General features: G+C 43.1%; 1 long non-coding RNA gene across 1 annotated transcript; it reads left to right on the forward strand.

Annotated features, from left to right (window-relative positions):
- The first annotated feature begins 1784 nt into the window (after positions 1–1784).
- LOC127003607 (uncharacterized) lies at positions 1785–3768 on the forward strand. The gene is made up of 4 exons (XR_007757173.1): positions 1785–2354; positions 2426–2496; positions 2571–2641; positions 2712–3768. It is a non-coding gene; the product is annotated as an uncharacterized LOC127003607 (long non-coding RNA).
- The last annotated feature ends 16314 nt before the right edge of the window (positions 3769–20082 follow it).

The following is a 20082-nucleotide window of genomic DNA, read 5'->3' on the forward strand; positions in this document are numbered from 1 at the left end:
AATAATCTTTTCGGAAAATCGAGGTTGACATCTTCAGCGACTGTAGCACAAACTCTTTGAAACAGTGAAAATGAGAGAAGTTTTCTCCTTCCAGTTGTTTCAAACAATGACAGCTTTCTCCGAAATCCTTTGATGATTCTGTAGAGATCACAGACAAGGTTATCTTTTCCTGAAGTTTCAGGTTCAGTTCATTCATATGGGATGTGATGTCGACCAAAATGACAACTTTGACAGCCAGGTAGGATCTGACAGCTGTGGATCAGCTCTATCTTTTCAGTGAGAAAACATCTATTTCGTTTCGGAGCTTAAAAACGCAACAGTCTTTCTTGCCGAGACCTGACAAATTCCTACAGTTTTACTGCTGTTATTGGTACGATTTATTGTGATTTATAACTTCGACATATTATATTATTTGAGTTCTACGCTAATGAGCAAAATAATAGTACAGGGCGCAGGGCTACAGATAACCCGAACGCAGGGCTGTTCTCCGCAGGGAAGACATACGTTGTGACTTTTTACTGGACTTTTCTTTACACATCGGGCTTTCACCGCGTGATGGCCGACAACACAGCACATTTATTCCTCTCCTGAGTGCAGCACCATCCAAGGGCAGTGTAATGGTGCTGCCAGTCACTCGTTACTCTTACCTTCGCTGATTTTAGTCATTTGATGGCGATTCTTTGACGGCGCGGAGCTGCTGCCACTGTCCACGACACCACTGTAAACACACGCGGACCACTGCCGGGGACTGGGACTCGGGATACTAGAAATGCCGACATTGTACCGAATTCAGTAAAAAAAACTCTATTTTTATTTTGAGATTCAATACAAATACAAAGATCTCCTAGTATTCTAAACTTAATATTTAAATTTAAATTATATCACAACATCTCGTGTTCCATACGTTTTATCAAGCAAATTTAAGTACCGTCGGCGGGCCTGATGATCTGACGTCGCGGGCCGGATCCGGCCCGCGGGCCGTAGTTTGGTGACCCCTGGTCTAATGCTAAATGAGGCTCACAACAGCAGATCATAAATAAACTTCAGCACCATTTACCTGGCTCACTCCCTTAACTAATCCAACGAAACATTTTCCGCCCATCCCTCCCATTCTACATTAACTTGTTTTGACCTCGAAGCCAAAACAGGAGAGAAGAAAAAGGCCCGCGTTGTGAGAGGGGCGTGAGAGGGGCGTGAGAGGGGCGCGAAAAGAGAAGGATGAAGGGATGGTACTGCTTTCATTCTGGTACCTTTGTTTGAGTCTCCCTTGCAATTCTAGACCACCTCAGTATGTAGATTCTCTCTCTCTCTCTCTCTCTCTCTCTCTCTCTCTCTCTCTCTCTCTCTCTCTCTCTCTCTCTCTCTCTCTCTCTCTCTCTCTCTCTCTCTCTCTCTCTCTCTCATTAAGGCAAGTGTAGGAAAATAATGAATAATAAATAAGAGAAGACTATTTAATTGTTTTCCCAGATTCATTTTTTTTTTTACTTTTTTTGTATTTGGTGTTTTTTTTTCCTCCATGGCTTGTCTGATTTGCTTTTCCTCTTGGCCCCCCCCCTCTCTCTCTCTCTCTCTCTCTCTCTCTCTCTCTCTCTCTCATTAAGGCAAGTGTAGGAAAATAATGAATAATAAATAAGAGAAGACTATTTAATTGTTTTCCCAGATTCATTTTTTTTTTACTTTTTTTGTATTTGGTGTTTTTTTTTCCTCCATGGCGTGTGTGATTTGGTTTTGCTTTGTCCCCCCCCTCTCTCTCTCTCTCTCTCTCTCTCTCTCTCTCTCTCTCTCTCTCTCTCTCTCTCTCTCTCTCTCTCTCTCTATCTATCTATTTACCTATCTATATATGTGTGTATGTGTGTGCGTGCGTGTGTGTGTACAACAAAACACACACACACCCATCTCTATGTGCACACGTGTGGAACCTGACAACAACGAATCCTATGTATGTGCGTGTGTGTGTACCATAGCGATATAAACATGTAAACTATTGCCGGCAGTGTAAGGCTAAGTGATATAAAGACGACCCTGTGTACATAGATAGCTCCTCCTTGCACTGGCTGTATAGTGTGTATAGATGTGATGTTATGGTTAAAGAAATGCAGGCCGTTCACGATGACTAGGCGAGGATGCTCCGCCCCCTCTCCTCCCCCGTTCCTGATGTACGCCATTGGTTAATTTGTGATTTCCATAGGTAAGGTTTTCCATGTACAGCTACGGACAGAAATATCACCCCACCTTACTTTTAGCTCTCTGTTATAGGTAGTCTCTCATCCTATATCACACGAGGTTCCAGGAGAATTGAGGGTAAGGAAAGAACTAGCGGATACATGGTAGTCTCTCATCCTAAATCACATGAGGTTCCAGGAGAATTAAAGGTAAGGAAAGAACTAGCGGATACATGGTAGTCTCTCATCCTATATCACGTGAGGTTCCAGGAGAATTGAGGGTAAGGAAAGAACTAGCGGATATATGGTAGTCTCTCATCCTAAATCACATGAGGTTCCAGGAGAATTAAAGGTAAGGAAAGAACTAGCGGATAATATATGGTAGTCTCTCATCCTAAATCACACGAGGTTCCAGGAGAATTGAGGGTAAGGAAAGAACTAGCGGATATATGGTAGTCTCTCATCCTATATCACATGAGGTTCCAGGAGAATTAAGGGTCAGGAAAGAACTATGGATATATGGTAGTCTCTCATCCTATATCACATGAGGTTCCAGGAGAATTAAGGGTAAGGAAAGAACTAGCGGATATATGGTAGTCTCTCATCCTATATCACATGAGGTTCCAGGAGAATTAAGGGTAAGGAAAGAACTAGCGGATATATGGTAGTCTCTCATCCTGTATCACATGAGGTTCCAGGAGAATTAAGGGTAAGGAAAGAACTAGCGGATACATGGTAGTCTCTCATCCTAAATCACACGAGGTTCCAGGAGAATTGAGGGTAAGGAAAGAACTAGCGGATATATGGTAGTCTCTCATCCTGTATCACATGAGGTTTCAGGAGAATTAAGGGTAAGGAAGGAACTAGCGAAAAAGGAAAGACTTGCTACATTTACTGACTATAACATAAAGGCCGATCTCACATAGGGTAAAAGATTGGAGGGTGAGGAAGGGAACAAGAGTAGTGAGGACTGAACTAGATAAGGAGAGTTACTTGCTGTGTGTATCAAGTTTAGAAGCAATATTACATAGGTAGATGAAGGAGAATTGAGGGAGAAGAATGAACTAGCAAAAGAGGAGAGTAAGCTTCTGTGTGCTTAGTTTAGAAGTAAGGTGGATCTTGAATAAACTAGAAGACTGGAAGGTGAGAAAGGGACCAAAAGTAGTGAGGAATGAACTAGAAAAGGAAAGTTACTTGCTGTGTGTAGTAAGTTTAGAAGCAATATCACATAGGTAGATGAAGGAGAACTGAGGGTGAAGAATGAACTAGCAAAACAGGAGAGTAAACAGCTGCGTGTGCTTAGCTTAGAGGTAAGGTGGATCTTGAATAAACAAAAAGAGTGGAGGGTGAAGAAGGGAAAAAGGAAAGTGAGGGATAATCTTTAAAGAGGACAAGGAGAATGACTTGCTATGTTTAAGAGTTTTAGTAATGTGGAGGACTTACTTATTTCTGTCCGCAAGTGTACGTGATTGGCTGGCGTCTTCAGAAGGGTGGTTGCTCAGTGGACTAGGGCGGGGAGCTCCTCACTAGTCATCCTGAAGGGGCCACTATAGGAGGTTTTGTTTGCTATGAAATGTTGATAATGTAACAATAATACAGTTTGTGATAAGAAGGCTCGTTTTACTGCATTTCCTTTCTTTTTTTAATGGACGTGAACAACAAGAGTTAAAAAGTCCACGCTGCAAGATGATAGCAAAAAACGATACTGAAATAAAGAAAGACAGAAACAGACAAACAAAAAATGAATAAAAGAAGATATAAACATGAGAGAAAGAAAAATCATAACAAGAAACAAAAGCTACACACACACACACACACACACACACACACACACACACACACACACACGGTCACTGATACGTGCGCGGCGTCGAGGTGAACGTAATACTGGCTGACGGACGGAAAAATGAGTGCTGTTTCATTTAAATAATTTCCTTACCACAGGTGTGCACGAAGGCGAGGGTCCAACTGTGTGTGTGTGTGTGTGTGTGTGTGTGTGTGTGTAGGTCGTCTCACTCTTTCTTTTCTTCAATTTTTACTCTCATTCGTATTCACACACACACACACACACACACACACACACACACACACACACACACACAAAGCTTCAGACTTTTATGCAGGCAGTAAGCTCACCCAAACGAGTGTCTTTGGCAGGGACGTTCATATTTCAGGAAGGGAGAGCGGGCAACTGTATGCGTTAGGGAAGTAAATATTATGCAATGATGAAGAGAGAGAGAGAGAGAGAGAGAGAGAGAGAGAGAGAGAGAGAGAGAGAGAGAGAGAGAGAGAGAGAGAGAGAGAGAGAGAGAGAGAGAGAGAGAGAGAGAGCGAGGACTTATTACTACGTTGCCTTTTCCGCCGCGGACAAAACCAAATATTCCAGCGATGCACATTTCTGACGGAGCAAAACGCGGACTTTGGTCTCCGAATTTAAACTTTAAATGTCAGTGCTGAGGAAAATGAACGCGGGCGACGCTCCGCCGAGACTTTTCCTTCGCCGGCCGAGCAGACAGACTCACCAAGGGAACGTGGAGATAAAACTAGCGATGGTAACAATAATAATAACGATAACACTTAATGGAAACTCGGACCCCATTATTAACTCTCACACATAAGCGGCCGAACAGACGCACTCACCAAGTAACAGTGAGGATGGAACTAACAACGGGAACAGTAGTGATAAGAATAAGAAAGACTAACCCTGAAAGCAATATTAACGACATCTCTCTCTCTCTCTCTCTCTCTCTCTCTCTCTACTTGACCCCACCTCTCTCTCCCACACACAAGAAAAAAGTACAAACAAATATTTTCCTCCTCCTCCACACCTTCTCTTTACCTTGAACACCTGAGCGCACCTGAGCAGGGCCGGGGCGCCGCGCTGCCTCTTGTCTTTATGCAAAAGCCACAACTCTTCGCCGCCGCATCTTAGGGGGACTGGAGGCGAAGGACATGCTCAGCTGCTCTCAAAGGGGAACAGAGACAGTCAACCCGCGGCTCGTCTTCCTTAGAGACCTTCCAGCCGGCACTTTCCTCCGTCCTATTACGTCCACGAAGTCTACCCAATCCTGAGGCGGTTGTGTTTATTGCCAAAGAGGAGTGGCTTCTTTTGCCGTGTTTGAGGCCAGGGTCGTGGTAGGTCACACTCCCAGAGAAAAAAAAAAAACAGAGAAGAACAAGACGAGAGAGATATTTGCCTCACCAGCTCGTCCCTTGATATATCTGTCGGGATGTCTGTCAGTCTCCATTGCTGTCTTTTCTTTCGCCATTTTCATCCTAATTGCTCTGCTGGACTCTCGAACTACATGCCGACGCCCTATATTTAGCCTTGCCCTTGGCGTGTATACTGTGCAGGTTCATGGCTGGACGCCTCTCTGGGTTAATTGTGAAAAGGTTTCGTCATCAAATTATAAGCTGAAGTGTTTAGTAATTCAGTGTTTTATTAATTAGTTTGCTGGAAAGGAAGCTCGCCTGCGGCTGAAATACTCGAAGCATTTCATATTACCTCTCCATGACTCACCTTCCTCTCTCTCTCTCTCTCTCTCTCTCTCTCTCTCTCTCTCTCTCTCTCTCTCTCTCTCCTACACCAGACCTGACATTTCCAGGTAAAAGCCGACAGGTAACTTTAAAGAGTAGGTGTTTTCAGGAAGGTGACAAATTACCTGAACAGATATATTTAATTACATCAAAATTTTTATTAACATTACTGATTGAAAAGACTACCACGCTATTGTTTTTTTTTTTTGTTTTCTGCGGTTTTTTTATTATTTTGAAAAAGGGAAGAGGTGAGGTGAGGTGTAAGGGCAGTAAAGAGGAGAATAAAAGGGAAAATAAAACCCTTCCACTAAAAGGAGTAAGAACAACATCCGTCCTTCCTTTATCCTCTCCTCCTCCACCGACACGACCACCACCACCGAGGAGAAGTAAAACACCTCCACCTTTGCCTCCACCACCACCACCACCGAGGAGAAGTAAAACACCTCCACCTTTGCCTCCACCACCACCACCACCACCACCGAGGAGAAGTAAAACACCTCCACCTTTGCCTCCACCACCACCACCACCACCACCGAGGAGAAGTAAAACACCTCCACCTTTGCCTCCACCACCACCACCACCACCACCGAGGAGAAGTAAACCACCTCCACCTTTGCCTCCACCACCACCACCACTACCACCACCACCATCAACATAAAAACAGCAACGACCAGAGTAATACCACTGCAGCAAACTCAAAACACACACACACACACACACACACACACACACACACACACACACACACACACACACACACACACACTGACGCACACACACACACACACGTACAATTATATGCATTCACTTCCTCATGCACCATATTATTTTTTTTTCAGCGCCAGAGAAAAGGATACACGGCAAAAAAGGAATAAATGTGATGCGCGCCACCAATTTGTTCGCTCGAAAAATTACATAGACAGTAAATTTCCGCCATAATTTAATCAGTTGATCTCTATTACATTTCGAATAAATCGCCATAATAAAGCTTGATTTGAATTCGCTCGCATACGCTCGCACACGCACACACACACACACACACACACACACACACACACACACACACAGAAGGACACCCAGAAAAAAAGGAAAATATGAGGGAAAAATATGTAAAAAATATTAAAATACCATGGCCTATTCAACAGACAAACAGACAGAGGAAGACAGAAAAAAACAGACAGGGAAGGCAAATACGAAGACAGACAAACAGATAGAAACAAACAGAATATAAATGAAGAAAAGAGTGGAACTGGATTTATATTTAAGCGTGAAAAATCCACAAAGACAAAGAATTAGACGTCAAACAGAGAAACATACACAGATTGAAATAATATGAAAAAAACGAAATTACACAGACAGGCAGACAGAGAAGATAGGAAGACAGACAGACACACAGAGAAGATAGAAAGACAGACAGACACACAGAGAAGATAGAAAGACAGACAGACACACAGAGAAGATAGAAAGACAGACAGACACACAGAGAAGATAGAAAGACAGACAGACACACAGAGAAGATAGGAAGACAGACAGACACACAGAGAAGATAGAAAGACAGACAGACACACAGAGAAGATAGAAAGACAGACAGACACACAGAGAAGATAGGAAGACAGACAGACACACAGAGAAGATAGAAAGACAGACAGACACACAGACAGACAGACAGAAAGGAAGATAGACAGGCAAAGACACAGAGAAAGAAAGACGGACAGAGAGAAGACAGAAAGACATACGGAAAGAGAGATAGACGGGCAAAGAGAGAGACAGGCAAAGAGAGAGACAGACAGACAGACAGACAGACAGACAGACCGAAAGACAGACAGATGGACAGGCAAAGAAACAGAGAAAGAGAGACAAAGACAGACAAACAGGCAGACAAACGGACAAACAGACAGAGAGAAGACAGAAAGACAGACAGACAGACGGAAAGAAAGATAGACAGGCAAAGAGACAGACAGAGAGACAGACAGACAGACAGATAGACAGACAGTAATCCAACACTATAAAAAGAAGCAGGTGATCGCTAGAACGTCCATTTCCTGATGAAGTAACACTCTTAGCCAGCGAGCAGTGTGTGTGTGTGTGTGTGTGTGTGTGTGTGTGTGTGTGTGTTATTCTCTACCTCATTCACTCATCTCTCTTCCTTGACTTACTTTCCTGTCTTTCTTTTTCTCTATCTCTCATTCTTTATTTCCCTACTTTCCTTCTTTCTTTTCTTCCTTCTCTTCTCTTCTTATGACCTAACAACCCTTCCCTCCTTTTCTCTATCTCTCATTCTTTATTTCCCTACTTTCCTTCTTTCTTTTCTTCCTTCTCTTCTCTTTTTATGACCTAACTAACCTTCCCTCCTTTTTCTCTATCCCTCATTCTTTATTACCCAACTTTCCTTCTTTCTTTTCTTCCTTCTCTTCTCTTCTTATGACTCAACTACCCTTCCCTCCCTTCCTCCCTCATCTTATACATTCACTTCCCCTTCTCTCATTTACCTTTCTTCCCCTTTCTCTATACGTCTTTCTTCATTCCCCAACTTTCCTTCTTCCTATCTTCCACTTACCTACCTACTTCTTTTCCCTTCCTTCTCTTCCCTCATCTCCCTTCTACTTGCTCACCTACCCCTCCCTCACCTCCCCCCTTCCCTTCCTCCACCTTCAGGCACACCCTTCTCCCCCTGTCCCTCAAATGTCACTCCCTCCCCAGCAGACTTAAACAGAACATCGAGGTAAGTTTTATTTGTCAATACCTCGATAACGTGAATTATTGAAGAGCAGCTGCAGCATCCGGGAAGTATTATGGACGGGACGAGAACACAGGGTCGAGGACAGAGAGAAGAGGAGAGACGGATGAGGACAAAGGGGAGAGGAGAGAGGGATGAGAAATGAGAGGAGAGAGGAATGAAGACAGAGGGAAAGGAGAGAGGGAAGAGGAGAGAGAGATAGGGAAAAAGGATAGAGTAGAAAAGGATAAGAATAGAGAAAAGAGGAGAAAGGCATATAGACAAGGGTGGATAGATGGATAGGAGGTAGATGGGTTAAGGGGAGGATGGAATAAGGGGGAAAAAAAGTAGATGAGTGAATAGGATCGGTGAATAGGTAAATAGGAGGTGGATAGGTGAAGGGGAGGATGGAATACGAGGAAGGAAAGTGGTTGAACATGTTTAGGTGGATAAGTGGACAGGAGGTGGATATATTAGCGGCAGGATGGAGTGAGGGGAGGAGGAAGGGGAAGAGAGAAGGGGCCTTGTGCATGAGAGGTCAAGGGTGAGACTAAATATATGTTTATGATTGATGCTATACCCTCCTTGTGTGTGTGTGTGTGTGTGTGTGTGTGTGTGTGTGTGTGTGTGTGTGTGTGTGTGTGTGTGTGTGTGTGTTTCCATGTCAATACAATATGCTTGAAAAGACAAGAGCACAGGAAAAAGGGGCATTAGAGATTAGAGCCTTTGGTCGTCGAATGAAGTGCATCGGAAATGGCTTTTAAGAGCAATTAGAAACGCCGTCCATTTTTCTGTTTGTTGGCGCGCTAAAGAAGAAGTCCAGCGCGCGCGTGGCTCGTGGGCGGCGCAATCCTCCCTCCCCCCGCCGCTGCGCCACAGTTCTGCTATTCCCCTATTGTTCTTTTTCTTTCACCTCACAATAAATGCATTTTTAATAGTCAGGAAATGTTGCGATCTATATTTCTCTTTTGTTCCTCTTCTTATTCATATTAGACCTCTCTGGACACTCTTTCGACCTCTATTCAGGAGCAGTGAGTAGCGGGCTTTTTTTTTTTTTCTTTACGCCCTTGAACTGTCTATTAAGCTGTAAAAAAAAATCATATTCTTTTTTTTTTTTACAGTTAAGGATACAGTTCACGGACGTAAAGAAAAAAAAAAAGCCCGCTACTTACTGTATTTATATTCCGAGGTTACACAGGCCCTCTGTCTCTAACCACAATATTTGCATTTTTAACCCGTCCGCTGCGATTGGCACATATTTCGCCTCCACTGGTAGCCTGATAACATATACTCCCAGGTCTTTCTCTGCCTTTGTGGTGGATAGTGTAGTGTTTCCCATGTGGCATTGGTGTGCTGGATATCTTCTCCCAAGGCGCAGGACTTTACTTTTTTTTTTCATTGAATTGTAGAAGCCACTTTTTACTCCATTTCTGTAGCTTGGTGATGTCTTCTTGTTGGAAATACGCAGTCAAGGGGTTAGTAATCAGGAAATGTTGCTATCTATATTTCTCTGTTGTTCCTCTTCTCATTCACATTCATATTATTCTTGTTATCATCAGTATTTTTATTTCGATGCCACACTGGCCCTGTCTCTAACCATAATATTTTCATTTTTAATAATCAGAAAATGTTGCGATCTATATTTCTCTGTTGTTCCTCTTCTTATTCACATTCATATTATTCTTGTAATCATCAGTATTTTTATTTCGATGTTAAATTGGCCCTCTGTCTCTAACCATAATATTTGCATTTTTAATAATCAGAAAATGTTGCGATCTATATTTCTCTTTTGTTCCTCTTCTTATTCATATTCATATTATTCTTGTTATTATCAGTATTTCTATATCGATGTTACATTGGCTTAGCGTTGCCAGATTATCGTATTCACCACAACGTTTTTATCATTTTTTAAGCCTCAAACTCTCGTACCTACGCAAATAACGACAGAAAATCATCAAAGTTAACATATCAGGACACCTCTCCTCCCGAAATTGACCCCTCTTTCGGCCACCTCTTTGGATTCTTTTTTAGGAGCAGCGAGCAGCGGGCTTTTGTTTATTATTGTTTCCTTTTTTGTGTGCCCTTGAGCTGTCTCCTTTGTTGTAAAAAAAAAAAAACTGTCATTTATTGAGGTTTGTGTTTTTTGCTATAGTTATCGGTCAGAAACTACTAAAATGCAATGCGATGAGTACGATAATTTGGCAACGCTGCACTGGCCCTCTGTCCCTCATCACAATATGCTCAAAGGTCCAACGTGACGGAGGTGAGCACAACCGCCACGTGCAGCTATAGCGTACATATGCTCCCAAAATTTGACCTTTACCTTTTATCTTTATCCTATACATACACGTAGTTCCACACCGCTATATATACCGTTAAATTACATATATTTTTTACTTTTTTCCATTGAGACAGCTCGTTTTACTACACAATCAGCGCTGCCAAAGTATCGTACTCAGCCTATTGCATTTTCGTAATTTCCGACCGATAACTATAGCAAAAAAGAACAAAAAACATCAATATTTGAGTTTTTACGATGACTTTTATTTTCTATCAATATTTGCGTGGTTGTAACAGTCTTGGAGCCTAAAAATTATATAAATGTATTGTTCAGAGTACGACAACTTGGCAACGCTGCACAATTCATCTCCTCACCATCAAAGGCAATCCACGCTAAGCACCCATTTGGCAGATGAAAGTGTTTCCTCCCGACAATCACGTACAGCATTCTATATACAAACATTAAAGCTCCCGATGCAGAGGAGCCGCCGCGTGACGAGCCGCGTAATGCTGCTCAGAGGACAAAGAGTGCAACCGACGGACGGAAATGCGCGCGAATAAATCATGTCCCTAATGATCACACACACACACACACACACACACACACACACACACACACACACACACATACACACACACACATAAAAAAAAAAGCAAGCAACACAATCATATACGCGGAAATTTCGTCTAAAAATGCCGTGCTATCAGAGAGTCATTAGTTGTCAAGTTGGTCTAAAAAATAGTACAAAGAAAATGAGAGAGAGAGAGAGAGAGAGAGAGAGAGAGAGAGAGAGAGAGAGAGAGAGAGAGAGAGAGAGAGAGAGAGACTTTTTGTAGATTCGCAATTGATTCACCTGCGGAAAAAACAGGTGCGAATCACACACCTGAGTCCCGAGGCGATCAAGGTGAATGTGCGCGGGTGTCTGAAATGCTGCCACTGTGTGTGTGTGTGTGTGTGTGTGTGTGTGTGTGTGTGCTTCTGCCTGTCTCTCTGTAACTCTCTCTCTCTCTCTCTCTCTCTCTCTCTCTCTCTCTCTCCTAATAAATAACAAGGGTCAATTTCCGCGACCTGAATGCGTTATCAGTCGTGCTAGAAAATTATAATTATAATAATAATAATAATAATAATAATAATAATAATAATAATAATAATAATAATAATAATAATAATAATAATAATCCTCTCTTCCAGTTCAACCTTTCAATAACACCTGAAAACTTTATTCATAACTAATCTGTCCTTGTTTTCCACTTTTTTCATTTTACTTTTTTTTTTCTTTTCGTAATTGCTTTCTCTCACTTTCACCCCATTCATCTCTCCTTCCCCTCTCTGCCTCCATCTCCCTCCCTTCCTCCCTCCCCTCTCCCTCCCTCCTTCCTGCACCCTCTGTCTTCATCCCCCTCCCTCTCTCCCTCCTTCCTGCACCCTCTGTCTTCATCTCCCCCCCTCCCTCCCCCACGCTCCATCTCTCCTTCCTCGTCTGGATTTATCTCCCTCCCTCAACCCTCCCCTCCCTTCCTCCTTCCCCCTGTCTTCATCCCCCTTCCTCCCTCCCTCCCTCTCTCCATCCCCCTGTCCATCTCCCTCCCTCCCTCTTTCATTCCCTCCCTTCCCCCTCCCCCCCCCTGCATGACTAACGAGCGATGCATGGCTTTTTAAATCCCCCTGTTCCAAATAATGGCCAACTACACCTTTATAATCCATTATTAAACACGTTACGGACGCTGCGGTAATTATTCGTGACACATTAATTTATACTTTTCACGAATGAACTAACATCTATACACAATGAATCACCCTCCATTACACACATACACTGCGGTATACTGCGGTATTCTGTAAAACACACACACACACACACACACACACACACACACACACACACACACACATACACATACAAAAAAGAAAAAAAAACATACCCACTAAACAGCTCCAAGCTCTTTCAGGAAGCATCAAACCATGGTGAATGACACATATAGTTATACTCTCATCTATCTATTATGTAGCTCATCCCTGTACTGTCCAAACCCCTTATGCAAGAGTTAACCAGCATCTCCATTCTTTCATCTCCTTCACTGGTAAACTCTGGAACAGCCTTCCTTCGTCTGTATTTCCTCCTGCCTATGACTTGACTCTTTCAAGAAGAGTGTATCAAGACACCTTTCCACCCGAAATTGACCTCTCTTTTGGCCATTCTATACTTTACGCTATATGGGAGCAACATTTAGCGGGGGGGGTTTTCTACATTTTCTTTTTGTTGCCTTAGAGCTGCTCTCTGTGCTGTAAAAAAAAAAAAGTATGAAGCATTTCCTGAAGGTGTTGTTTCTGAGCATATTAGTTGTTGTCGGCAGGTATGATTGATGAAATAAACTCCGTGGATGATGTCTCACGGGTTGATTAAAAGCTACGCGATTGTCAAGAGCGTGGGCGGCTTGCACATATCTGGAGTGTATGCGTGATTTGCACCTCCTCGAGCTGCTGAGCCGGGGATGACGCGCGGGTCGTGGCTCACAAACTACCCACGTAATCCTCTTCTAATTACTCTCCTAGTCAGACTTACTCTAAACCAACCTGGCCTTACCTTAACAAACCGGGCCGGGTCATGAACACTGCCACAGTTCAGGAATATGCGGGTGAGTTACGACTAATGCCCTTCCCTTCCCTTTCCTTCCTTCCTCTCTCCCTCCTTCCTCCTTCCCTCCCTTCCCTTCCTTCCTCTCTCCCTCCTTTCCCTCCCTTTCCTTCCCTCCTTCCCTCGAAAAGAAAAAAAAGAGAAAACAAGATTGAAAAAAAAAATTATGACGTCCGAGAGTGCAAGTTCACGCGCGTGTGTGTGTGTGTGACCCTCCCATCCCCGCCCCCTTACCCTCCCCTCCCCCGGTTCACCCCTAACTCGGACCATTGCCTATTCGGACCGGACTGCCACCAACTCGGACCACAATAGTGGACCAACTCGGACCAGACCTAAATATCAATAAATAAAACAAAAATTTAAAACAAAAGCTTTAAAACAATAAAATTCACGCATCCAAGAAATTGTTTGCAATTCATAAATAACAAACCTAAAATAACAAAAAAACATAAAACAAGGTTAAGAAATTAAAAATTAATATGTATTTGAAAACAATAGTATAAAAGATTTAAAACAATAAAATTCACGCATCCAAAAAATTGTTTGCAATTCATAATTAACAAACCTAAAATTAAAATTACACTGATTCACCTAAGGTTTGGATCTTGAGCTCGAATTGAAATAAACGATGGTTCAAGTTTGTAATAAAAATGGCCTGAGTTGGTGGTTCATAATGGTCCGAGTTGATGGTTCATAATGGTCCGAGTTGGTGGTTCATAATGGTCCGAGTTGGTCGTTCAGAATGGTCCGAGTTCGTGGTTTATAATGGTCCGAGTTGGTGGTTCATAATGGTCCAAGTTGGTCGTTCAGAATGGTCCGAGTTGGTGGTTTATAATGGTCCGAGTTGGTGGTTCATAATGGTCCGAGTTGGTCGTTCAGAATGGTCCGAGTTGGTCGTTCATAATGGTCCGAGTTGGTCGTTCAGAATGGTCCGAGTTGGTCGTTCATAATAGTCCGAGTTGGTGGTTCAGAATGGTCCGAGTTAGTCGTTCAGAATGGTCCAAGTTGGTCGTTCATAATGGTCCGAGTTGGTCGTTCATAATGGTCCGAGTTGGTCGTTCAGAATGGTCCAAGTTGGTCGTTCAGAATGGTCCGAGTTGGTCGTTCAGAATGGTCCGAGTTGGTCGTTCATAATGGTCCGAGTTGGTCGTTCATAATGGTCCGAGTTGGTCGTTCATAATGGTCCGAGTTGGTCGTTCATAATGGTCCGAGTTGGTCGTTCATAATGGTCCGAGTTGGTCGTTCATAATGGTCCGAGTTGGTCGTTCATAATGGTCCGAGTTGGTCGTTCAGAATGGTCCGAGTTGGTCGTTCAGAATGGTCCGAGTTGGTCGTTCAGAATGGTCCGAGTTGGTCGTTCAGAATGGTCCGAGTTGGTCGTTCAGAATGGTCCGAGTTGGTCGTTCATAATGGTCCGAGTTGGTCGTTCATAATGGAGAGAGAGAGAGAGAGAGAGAGAGAGAGAGAGAGAGAGAGAGAGAGAGAGAGAGAGAGAGAGAGAGAGAGAGAGAGAGAGAGAGAGAGAGAGAGAGAGAGAGAGAGAGAGAGAGAGAGAGAGGTATCATTTAGTGTTAGCAGTAGCGGGCGCAGGGGAGGCAAGTTTTAGCTCATCATTTGTGCAGGGAGTGAGGGTGGTGGGGGTGGCGGTGAGGGTGGGGGCGGTGTCAGGATGGATCGCTAGTATTGGTGACATTGGTCCGCCTCACACCTGTGTATCGGTACAGGTAAACTTTGCCCGATATTACTCCTGTCACACCTGTTGGCGATGATGTACTATACTGGTGCTTGTTGTTATTATTGTTGTTGCTGTCTGTTATCATTATCATCATTATTATTATTATGATTATGATGATGATGATGATGACGAGGCGGAGGAGGATGAGGTTAATAATGATGAAGATGATGATGGTTTTCCCTCTTCTTATCCTCATCATTACCATCAGCATCACCATCATCATCATCATCAACACCATCGTCACTATCATAATTCATTTCACTCCGACGATACATTTTGAATACAACAAAAGGCGGAAGAACATAGAAAAAAGTAATATTAAAAAGCTTACAAATAACATAAAAAAGTGACCAGATTTAAAAAGTATCTCAAAAATTACACATTGTAGGACTATTACGACGGTTTAATAGTGCAAAAATTTGGTATAATTTGTTACATTCAATATTTCAATAAGCCAGTAATGGTTGTGGCAGAAAAGATGTGGTATTAAAAAATGATTCTCTGTGTGTGTGAATGCTAGAAAGTCTCTCCCCTGACACACACACACACACACACACACACACACACACACACACACACACACAGTCACACAGATCACAAACGAACGATATCGAAAAAATCAGAGCAACAACACACACACACACACACACACACACACACACACACACACACACACACACACACACACACACACACACACGATATAGATGAAAATAACGATAATCAGAGAGAGAGAGAGAGAGAGAGAGAGAGAGAGAGAGAGAGAGAGAGAGAGAGAGAGAGAGAGATAGTCGATCGCTCTCCCCACTCTCCCGCCTTTGAGCATCACTAGTAAGGACGTAGATACAAATAACTACATGATTAAATAAGTAATGAAAGCAGTTAGGGAATACACGGGGAGAAAGTAGCAAATAAAATGAATTAAGGAGAAATAAAAATGTAAAAAAGAACAAATATCACCGTCTCTCTCTCTCTCTCTCTCTCTATCTATCTATCTATCTATCTGTTTGTCGATCTCACACACACACACACACACACACACACAGACACACACATCACCTCTCCCCTACACACGCAGACAGCTCCTCCCATTTTTTCCTTCTCTCCACCCCCGAAACACACACACACACACACACACACACACACACACACACACACACACACACACACACAACCCACTCACCCACACACACACTCATCTTTCCTCCCCCCTTCTCCCCTACACCCCCACCACCACCACTCCTGCCTCTACCACCGCCGCCGCTACAATAAAAGATGGACTTGGAGCGGTGGGTGCAGTTCGAAGTGTTTGTTTTACGTTTACTCCCAAACTCTCGCCTCGCCGCTCGCTGCCGCCGAAGACGTATTGGCTATTGGGGGACTCAACGCAACCACGCCAACGGCCCAACTTGACCAAATTACTGCCTGTCGCCCCCAACCACCCACCCCCTGTGTATGTGTGTGTGTGTGTGTGTGTGTGTGTGTGTTAATGGAAGGTCACGGTGGTGGTGATGGTGTTGCCCGTGTTTTGTTTTGTTTTGTGTTGCGTTGGCTTGTAGTGTTTGAGGGAGCGCAGGAGAGGACCGCGTAAAGTTTTTTTTTTTTTGGGGGGGGGGGAGAGAGAGAGAGAGAGAGAGAGAGAGAGAGAGAGAGAGAGAGAGAGAGAGAGAGAGAGAGAGAGAGAGAGAGAGAGAGAGAGAGAGAGAGAGAGAGAGAGAGAGAGAGAGAGAGAGAGAGAGAGAGACAGACAGACACAAACAGACAGAGACACTTAGACACATAAACAGATAGGCGGACAGAAAAAAAGAGACAGACAGACAGACAGACCGACAGGCAGACAGACAGAATCCTATCAGTAGAGTTATTATTAATACAATTTTAAATACATAAATTACATTATTCAACAGTATGCTTTTAATACAACATTTTTTGCCACATATAAAAACAGAAAAATAATGTACAGTTGCCATGAGTCATAAGTCAAGCTATCAATATGTGCATAATAAATCATATCGTTCGCGAACTTTTTCACATAAAGCAGAGGGGATTAAGGTTCTTTCTGAAACTTATTATAATTATGAATTTAAATAGATAAAAACAGATTAAGAGAATTTAGCTGCAGTGGTTTCTCAGTTGTCCCTCTTCAAACTGTTTATGTTGTGGGAAGGAGGAAATGTTTGTTTGTTTGTTTACCTGTTTGTGTGTGTGTGTGTGTGTGTGTGTGTGTGTGTGTGTGTGTGTGTGTGTGTGTTTATTACATCAGTTTATATTCACAACAATACGAAAACATATGTACTCGTAATAGCCTGTCTCGTTTTATAAAAGAAAAGCTATATTTTTAAACTCCGACATATATTCACAACCAAACACATGCAGGAGTGTTTCGCATTGTACAGGAAATGTTAAAAAAAAAATCAGAAGCCTGTCATTTTCAACATATTCCTAAAACAAAGAGGTAGAATTTATAATATTGCTTCGCTTTACAAAAAATAATATAACAGAAAACATAAATTCGACAAAAAAGGACACATAATACTGCACTAAGACAAATGAAGGCGACACAGCGCAGCAGACTGGCGGATCCCACCAAACAGGATAACGGGGAGACAACGAGGGGCGGAGAGAGCCAGAAAGAGAGCGTACACGATGCCGGGGAACCTCAAGTAGCGGCCGCGGCAGCCCACCCTCATCAGACAAACCCTCACGACCACGACCATGTACAGAGAACAACAATAAGAACATGAGCAAAAATGAGGAAGAGGGAGAACAAGAACAAGAAGAGAAACAAAAACAGGAAGAAAAGGAAAAAGAACAAAAAGAACAGAAAATAACAGAACGAAGAGCAAGAACAAGAAGAACAAGAACAAGAATATAAGCAAAAATGAGATAGAGGGAGAACAAGAACAAGAAGAAGATAAACAAAAACAGGAAGAAAAGGAAAAAGAACAAAAAGAACAGAAAATAACAGGACGAAGAGCAAGAACAAGAAGAACAAGAACAAGAATATAAGCAAAAATGAGATAGAGGGAGAACAAGAACAAGAAGAAGATAAACAAAAACAGGAAGAAAAGGAAAAAGAACAAAAAGAACAGAAAATAACAGGACGAAGAGCAAGAACAAGAAGAACAAGAACAAGAAACTAAGCAAAAATGAGGAAGAGGGAGAACAAGAACAAGAAGAGAAACAAAAACAGGAACAAAAGGAAAAAGAACAAAAAGAATGGAAAATAACAGGACGAAGAGCAAGAACAAAAAGAACAAGAACAAGAAACTAAGCAAAAATGAGGAAGAGGAAGAACAAGAACAAGAAGAAGAAAAACAAAAACAGGAAGGAAAACAAACAAAAAGAACAGAAAATAACAGGAAGAAGAGCAAGAACAAGAGCATGAAGAACCAGAGGAACAAGGAAAAGAACAGGAAAGAAAAACAAGAACAAGAAGAACGAGATCATGAACCAGAACAAGAAAAAAGAAAAGGAAGAACAACACGTACTAGAGGGCGAAATAACAGTTAGATTTGAAGATAACCCAGAAATTTAATCAAGAGTGAACCGGCATAACCAGGTGAAGCTAAAGGCGCCTCATAATTAACAAGGGAAGCATTCACGTTGCATCTAAAAGGCTTACAGGTAGAGAGAGTGATGATAAAAATAATCTACCTTCTTTACCACAAAAAAAAGGTGAAATTCTCCTAACACTAAAAGACTTTGGTGAGTGATGGGAAAAAGTTCTACCTTCTTCACCGCAAAAGAAAGAAATAATAAAAAAAAGTAAATCTGACACACACACACACACACACACACACACACACACACACACACACACACACACATACTCGTATCTATACACATACACTCACATACCCACACCGTTCCCTTCACCTGCGTTCCCTTCACCTTCACCTGCGTTCCCTTCACCTTCACCTGCGTTCCCTTTCCCTTCACCCGCGCCGGTAGCTTCCTTTACCTTGATACACCTCACTAAGACCTGGCCGGCTCCGAATCCAAGCCTTCAATCGCCTGCTCTATTGGTGTCTGTCTAACCCCGGGAATACAAGGGTGAGGGCGCGCCGTGGGTGAGGCCAATCCCATAATGCCTGGCGCCCGACGTTTCATGCCGCCTTGATCACCTACCAACCTCCTCCTCAGCCATTCCGTGCAGCACAAAAGCAGAGGGAGAGAGAGGGAGAGAGAGAGAGGCTTTGGTGTGCCCCGTAGCGAATGTAGTTTAGGTTCAGGCCGCTAGGGTGAAGGTTTGAGATCCCGTGGTGCAATATTCAGTGTGTGTGTGTATGTGGGTGAGAGAGAGAGAGAGAGAGAGAGAGAGAGAGAGAGAGAGAGAGAGAGAGAGAGAGAGAGAGAGAGAGAGAGAGAGAGAGAGAATGTGTGCGCGTGTGTGTGTGTGTGTGTGTGTGTGTGTGTGTGTAATTCACCACGGCCTGATCATGAGTTGGACTCGTTTTCGCCTGCAGGTACCCTCCCGACGAGAGCAAGTGCTCATTATCGTCGATCTCTGGGTACTGCCAGGACCTCACACAACACACACGCCATCCCCCTTGCTCAAGGGGTCAACCGAAAGAATCCGGCCTGAGCGGGGCTCGAACCGCCGCCTGTTTGGCCGTTAAGCCTCGCAGCGCATCGCTCTACCGATTGAGCCACCGGAGCGGTGATGCGCGTGTGTGTGTGTGTGTGTGTGTGTGTGTGTGTGTGTGTGTGTGTGTGTGTGTTCGCCGGAAGGTTAAGAAGATGCAAAAAGAGGAAAAAATAAAATAAATCAATATAATATCGTAGGAGGAGAATGAAAAGGAGAACATGAGGAAGGATTGAGGATAAAGATGAGAAGGAAGAAGAAGAAGAAGAAGAAGAAGAAGAAGAAGAAGAAGAAGAAGAAGAAGGAGAAGAGGAGGAGGAGGAGGAGGAGGACTCTTTGACAGAAATTCCATATCAAACGCTAAGCGAGATGGCCAATAACCTACTACGGAGAACCACCACCACCACCACCACCACCACCACCACCAT

This window comes from Eriocheir sinensis, chromosome 25 (genome assembly GCF_024679095.1).
Source record: "Eriocheir sinensis breed Jianghai 21 chromosome 25, ASM2467909v1, whole genome shotgun sequence".
Classification (NCBI taxonomy): Eukaryota; Metazoa; Arthropoda; class Malacostraca; order Decapoda; family Varunidae; genus Eriocheir; species Eriocheir sinensis.